The sequence below is a fragment of the Saimiri boliviensis genome, chromosome 21 (assembly GCF_048565385.1).
Source record: "Saimiri boliviensis isolate mSaiBol1 chromosome 21, mSaiBol1.pri, whole genome shotgun sequence".
Classification (NCBI taxonomy): Eukaryota; Metazoa; Chordata; class Mammalia; order Primates; family Cebidae; genus Saimiri; species Saimiri boliviensis.
In genome coordinates, this window is record NC_133469.1 from 13,154,834 (window position 1) to 13,162,043 (window position 7,210).

A 7,210-nucleotide genomic window follows, 5' to 3' on the forward strand; every position below is an offset into this window, starting at 1 on the left:
GGCAGTGTAGCCAGGAGGGGCCAGTCCTGAGTCCTTGGACCCCGCATTTCACAGATGCACAGAGAGCGGCTGGTGATGGGGCCCGCACTTGCTTGCTAACCAGCCTCTGGTCCGTTTTCCACAGCCAGCCAGGCCCTGAGGACGGAAGCCTGGCAGAAACAGCTCACACCTCTGTCCCCAGCACCTAGCACACTGTCTAGCATGTGGTGACACCTGTCTGTTCAATGAACGAATAACTGTGTCATCAAATGTAGGAGGCTGGATGCCAGGTGGTGGCAGAAGATAGCAGAGGTCTCAAGTGCTGGCATCAGAACCCCAGACTGATCTGCCTGGCACTGAGGAGCTGCAGGAGATTCTAGCAGGGAAGGGACAGGGTACTCAGACCTGTGTTTGCCTGGAGCCCCCTGGCTAGCATAGACAGGCTGAGGGAGATGGGGCAGTGGGGGGGGGGAGCATTGGTGGAGGTGGGAACAGCACCCCTGAGTCTACAGCAAGAGGGGCACAGGGCACGGAGGCCAGACAACTGGGAGGCTGGGCTGGGGCAGCAGAAGGAGGCCTGGCGGGGCGGGCCAGCCCTGAGGACAGCGGGTCAGGAGAATCAGCTTCCTCTTGGGACAGGAAAGTGTCTCCCACTATGGTGGTGGCGGTGGAGGCCTGGAAGGGAGTTAGAGTGGCACAGGGGCCATCCGCATCCTTCTGGAAGCCTGTTCTTAGCTTTGATGGAGCCCTGGTTCTCACCACCCTCGGGGTACACGGCAGCTGTCTCCTCTCTTCTCCACTGCCTCCTCCAGCCCGCTGCTGCCAGCCGGAGGTGGGAGGTGGGCTTCCGTGGGGCCCCAAGTCCCTCCAGCCACCCCCAAAGCGGCTCTATTCCTGGCTCGGCCTGGCATGTAATGGGCTGACCTCTGCCCTTCCCTCCGCCCCCACCCCCCAGCGCCCTGCCCCCTGGGTTAGATCAGTGATGAAAGCTGGTGGGAGACGGGGGTGGAGTGGGGGGAGGGGTGGGGAGGAGACAGACAGAGCCTGAGTGTTCCCTGGCCCGGCAGCACAGAGGCCGGCTCCTTGCCCTCGCCCTCTCTCTCTTTCTTCTCTCTCTTCTCTCTCTCTTCTCTCTCTTCTCTCTCCCTCAGTCAGGGGTTCTCAAACTCAAGTGGGAAGCTATTTCTCTTGCAGATGCTGCAACGCCCCATCCCCACCCCTCCCTCAGAGATTCTGAATCTTCAGGCCCATAGAGGGTTGGGGGTCATGGGTTCAGACACAGGCTGGGGAAGCTGGTAGGACCACACTTAGAAAAGAGCCAGGAGACCTTGGGTGTCACTGCCCGCCTCTGAGCCTCAGTGACCGCAGTGTGAAATGGGGTCTTGGGATGCTAAGAGCAAGGTCAGCCTAGAGGAGAGGGATGGGGACAGCATGTGAAACTGACATGAATGCGCCTAGTCCTTGCTTTCTCCTCACCTGCCACGCCCCCACCTTCAGTATCCCTGTGTGCGTCGGTCTGTGCTGCGCTCTTTGTCCCATGGGTCTCAGTGGCCACCTCTGCACCAATCAATCCCAGACTGGCCTAAAGATCGTAAGCTGTACTCCTGGCCTTGGTAGTGGGTAGGGCAGGTGTCTTGCCTCATTTTTGTTTTGTTTTGTTTTGAGACGGTGTCTCACGCTGTTGCCCAGGCTGGAATGCAGTAGCCTGATCTCTGCTCACTGCAACCTCCACCACCTGGGTTCAAGTGATTGTCCTGCTTCAGCCTCCCAAGTAGCTGGGATTACAAGTGCCTGCCACCAGGCCTGGCTAATTTTTTGTATTTTTAGTAGAGATGGGGTTTCACCATCTTGGTCAGGCTGGTCTGGAACTCCTGACCTCATGATCCACTCTCCTCAGCCTCCCAAAGTGCTGGGATTACAGGTGTGAGCCACCGCGCCCGGCTGTCCCGCCTCGTTTTGTAGGAGTGTCTCAGTTATTCTTAGTGCTTTGCTCGTTCTCACTGATGTTTGGATTCAGCTTGATAAAGCTCCATCAGAAAGCCTGTCGGGTTTTCATCAGGAATGAGTAGAATTGACATGAATTCGGGGAAAATGAATATCTTTATACTGAATCTCTCTATACAAGTTAATAGCTGTCTGTCTCTTTGCATTCACTTAGGTCTTTTATTTCTTATTAAGGATATTTTTTAAAGTACAAAATTAGAAAGAAGAGGATAATGATGCCTTTTCTACCTAACGCCACGCTGCCCAGTGATCCCGCAAGCCACCCATTCCCTTTTCAGCCACGAACCCCCCCCCACCGCCGCCGCTGTACCCCCTTCCTCCATCCTAGCTTTCCTTAGGGTGAAGCAAATGTTGAGCATCTTCTTTAAAGTCTTCCAATAACTTTTCTGTCTATGTTTTAATTTTCAAATCATTTTAGATATGTTGCAAAAATAAGTTGCAAAAATAGCACAGAAGGGGCTGAGCACAGTGGCTCACGCCTGTAATCCCAGCACTTTGGAAGGCCAAGGTGGGCAGATTGCCTGAGCTCAGGAGTTCGAGACTAGCCCAGGACAGCATGGTGCAACCCTGTCTCTAATAAAATACCAAAAATTAGCTGGCCATGGTGGCAAATGCCTGTAATCCCAGCTACTCTGGAGGCTGAGATGGGAGTCGCTTGGACCCAGGAGGCGGAGGTTGCAGTGAGCTGAGATCATGCCATTGCACTCCAGCCTGGGTGACAGAGTGAGACCTTGTCTTCAAAATACACACACACACACACACACACACACACACACACACACGTATATATACTTGGGCATGGTGGCATGTGCCTATAATCCTAGCTACTCTGGAGGCTGAGGCACGAGAATCACTTGGACCCAGGATCATGTCACTGCACTCCAGCCTGGGCAACAGAGTGAGACTCTGTCAAGACAGACAGACAGACAGACACACAAAGAAAAGGAAAGAGAGAGAGAAAGAGAGGAAGAGAGAGGGAGGGAGGGAAAGGAAAGAAAGAAAGAAAAGAAAGAAAAAAAAGAAAGAGAAAACTGGCTAGGCGTGGTGGCTCAGAGGCTGAGGCAGGCAGATCATGAGGTCAGGAGTTCAAGACCAGCCAGGACAGCATGGTGAGATCCTATTGCTACTAAAATACAAAAAAAATTAGCCATGTGTGGTGGTGCGTGCCTGTAATCCCAGTAATTGGGAGGCTGAGGCAGGAGAATCGCTTGAACCAGGGAGTTGGAGGTGGTTGCAGTGAGCCGAGATCACGCTGCTGCACTCCAGCCTGGTGACAAAGAGAGACTCCATCTCAAAAAAAAAAAAAAAAAAAAAAAAAAAAGAATCATCATTTTCAAAATCATCATTTTCAAGTGTATGATTGTTGGTTGGTTTTTCATATATTCTTTTTTTTTTTTTTTTTTTTTTTTTGAGACGGAGTTTCGCTCTTGTTACCCAGGCTGGAGTGCAATGGCGCGATCTCGGCTCACCGCAACCTCCGCCTCCTGGGCTCAGGCAATTCTCCTGCCTCAGCCTCCTAAGTAGCTGGGATTACAGGCACGCACCACCATGCCCAGCTAACTTTTTGTATTTTTAGTAGAGACGGGGTTTCACCTTGTTGACCAGGATGGTCTCGATCTCTCGACCTCGTGATCCACCCGCCTCGGCCTCCCAAAGTGCTGGGATTACAGGCTTGAGCCACCGCGCCCGGCCGGTTTTTCATATATTCTTAAGGTTATACAACCATCACCGCTTTCTAATTCCGAAACATTTCATCACACCAAAAAGAAAAGTTAACCCATTCATAGCCACGCCCCAAACCCTCCTCTCCCAGCCCCCCGCAGCTGCTAATCTACTCTCTGTCACTATGGATGTGTCTATTCTGGACATTTCACATACATGGAATCACATCATATGTGACCTTTTACCTCGCTTCTCGCTTAGCATCATGCTTTCGAGGGTTATCTGTATTTTAGCTGTAATTAGTTTTGTTGTTGTTGTTTTGATATGGAATCTTCCTCTGTCGCCCAGGGTGGAGTGTGAGACGCACTCGGCTCACTGCAACCTCCACCTCCAGGTTGTTCAAGTGATTCTCCTGCCTCAGCCTCCTGAGGAGCTGGGATTACAGGTGCCCGCCACCATGCCTGGCTGATTTTTGTATTTTCAGTAGAGATGGGATTTCACCATGTTGGCCAGACTGGTCTCAAACTCCTGACCTCAAGTGATCCACCTGCGTTGGCTTCCCAAAGTGCTGGGATTACAGGCATGAGCCGCCGCGCCCTATGATTAGTTTCTGATAGTGATTCAATGTAGGAATATGCTTTCTCTGCTAAATTTCGTTCATAGTTCTAAGGCTTTGCCAGTAGATGATTTGGGGTTTTCTATGACTAGACATACACTTGTAAATAATGCCAGTTGCATTTTTCTTTTCCAGTCCTTATCCCTTCTTTTTTCATGCCTACTTTCCAGTCTAGGACCTCAGGTACAATGTTGAGTTGACTCATGGATGAGGGGCAAACCCATCCCTGATTTTAAGAAATGTGGGCTGGGTGCGGTGGCTCACGCCTGTAATCCCAGTACTTTGGGAGGCTGAGTTGGGGGTGGGGGCGGATCATCTGAGGTCAGGAGTTCGAGACCAGCCTGGCCAACATGGAAAAACCCTGTCTCTACTAAAAATACAAAAAATTAGCTGGGTGTGGTGATGGGCCCCTGTAATCCCAGCTACTTGGAGGCTGAGGCAGGAGAATCGCTTGAACCCGGGAGGCGGAGGTTGCAGTGAGCTGAGATCATACCATTGCACCCAGCCTGGGCAATAAGAGACTCTGTCGCAAAATAAATAAATAAATGTGTCCATTGCCCTTTTCAGAACTGTTTGTGCTGGGTTTTGTGGATAATCTTTTAACAATTTAAGGAAGTTTCTCTCTTTTTTTCTTTCTTCTTTCTTTCTTTCCTTTCATTCTTTTCTTTCTTTCCCTCCTTCCTTCCTTCCTTCCTTTCTCAGGGTCTCACTATGTTGCCCAGGCTGGTCTCACAATCCCAGGCTCAATCAATCCTCCCACCTCAGCGTCCCAAGTAACTGGAACTATAGGCACACACCACGACGCCTGGTTAAATTTGTATTTTTTGTAGAGACAGGGTTTCACCTTGTTGCCCAGGCTGGTCTCGAACCACAGGACTCAAGCAATTCGTCTGCCTTGGCCTCCCAAAGTGCTGGGAGCCACCATGCCCAGCCTAAGGAAATTCCTTTCTATCTCCAGTTTGCTAAAACATTTTTATCATAAGTAAATGTTGACAATTATTTCCAGTGCCAAGATGATCATATGACTTTTCTCTCTTAATTGATTAATGTGATAAATTCATGAACAGATTTTTTTCAAACGTAAAATGACCCTTACATTTTTTTCTTTTTCTTTTTTTTTTTTTTTTTTTTTTGAGACGGAGTTTCGCTCTTGTTACCCAGGCTGGAGTGCAATGGCACGATCTCGGCTCACCGCAACCTCCGCCTCCTGAGTAGCTGGGATTACAGGCACGCGCCACCATGCCCAGCTAATTTTTAGTGTTTTTAGTAGAGACGGGGTTTCACCATGTTGACCAGGATGGTCTCGATCTCTTGACCTCGTGATCCACCCACCTTGGCCTCCCAAAGTGCTGGAATTAAAGGCTTGAGCCACCGCGCCCGGCCGACCCTTACATTTCTAAGATAAACTCAGTTTGGGCATGATGCATATATCTGTTTTGCTAATATTTTATTTAGGATTCTCACTTCTAACTTCACAAGCTGGGTTGGTCGGTGGTTTTCCTGGGAATGCGCTTTGTAAAGGGAAAAGTGTGTTCTCTGATATCAAGTGTCTCTCAGGATCCCTCTCTCCCAGTTTCTGTCTCTTTCTCAGAGTCTCTATCTGTTCCTCCTGGTACACACTGCTTTGGCTTGAGGGTGGTTGGCCTAGGGGGTGTCTTCTCAGGGGACAGAGGGTGGGAGTCTCCACCAGACCCCAGAGGGAGCCACCGAGGACAGGAGCAAGAGGCTCTGGGACCGGCTGAGCAGTGATTGCTCCTGGGCCCCTCGCTGAAAAGGGAGGCTTGACAGAAACCCCCGCTCCGTTACTCTCAGCCCCACACACTCAGCCCTCAGAGGAAGTGGCTAAAAAGCAGCTGGGGTCAGGGGTTAATGACCCCATTGTGCTTAGCTCTGACGGATGGCCCTGCTTGTCAGTGGCAGCCCAGGGACACCCCCCTGCCCCTCAAGCTTGGGGGCCCCGCTGGCCTTTGATAACCACTGGGGGCCACCTTTCCCCGCTGGGGGGTGCCAGGCCAGCCTCTCTGGTGGCGTGTGGTCTGCTGAGGCCCTGACATGTAGCCTCCACCCCCTCTCTACACCCACCCCATTCTCTACACAGGGCTACAGGGAGCCACACTGGGGGGTTCTGACTGAGGGAGCCGCCCAGGGCCCTCACCCCATCAATCTCGGGTGCCTGGCACCGGCTGGGCCACGCCAGCCCTGTCCTTCTTCTGGACAGTGGTGCCCTCAGAAGTGACCTGGCGAAGCCCAGCTCTCCCACATTTTAGATGGGGAAACAAGGGATGACTCGGGCAGGAACCTGACCAGGAGTGGAGAAAGAAAACGGGAGGTGGAGGTGGCAGTGAGCTGGGACCATGCCGCTGCACTCCAGCCTGGGCAACAGTGTGAGACTGTCTCAAAAAAAAAGTACGGTGTTTAGACTTGGTAGTTTGTTACTTGTGTGACACTGACCGTTGACCCTTCAAACATACTTGTGACCCCAGGTTCCTCCTGGTGCTACTGAAAAAAAAAAAAAAAAAAGCCAAAAATCCTGGTAGGCATCATTTTTAGTTGCTCTGTCATATTCTATCATAGGATTGTGCTATGATGCATTTCACCAATTCTCTAATGGTGTTTGTTTGCTTGTTGAGACAGAGTTCTGCTCTCACCCAGGCTGGCGTATACTGGCGTGATCTTGGCTCACTGCACCTGTGATGGCCACGCCTGGGCTCCTCCCTCCACATCTCAACTGAGACTGGGAGGCCCATGCTGCCCTGGTGCCCAGGGACTGTGACCTCCCAGGTTCAAGTGATTCTCCTGCCTCAGCCTCCCAAGTGGCTCAGATTACAGGCACCTGCCACCACGTCCAGCTACTTTTTGTATTTTTAGTAGAGACAGGGTTTCACTATGTTGGCCAGGCTGCTCTTGAACTCCTGACCTCAGATGATCTGCCCACCTCAGACTCCCAAG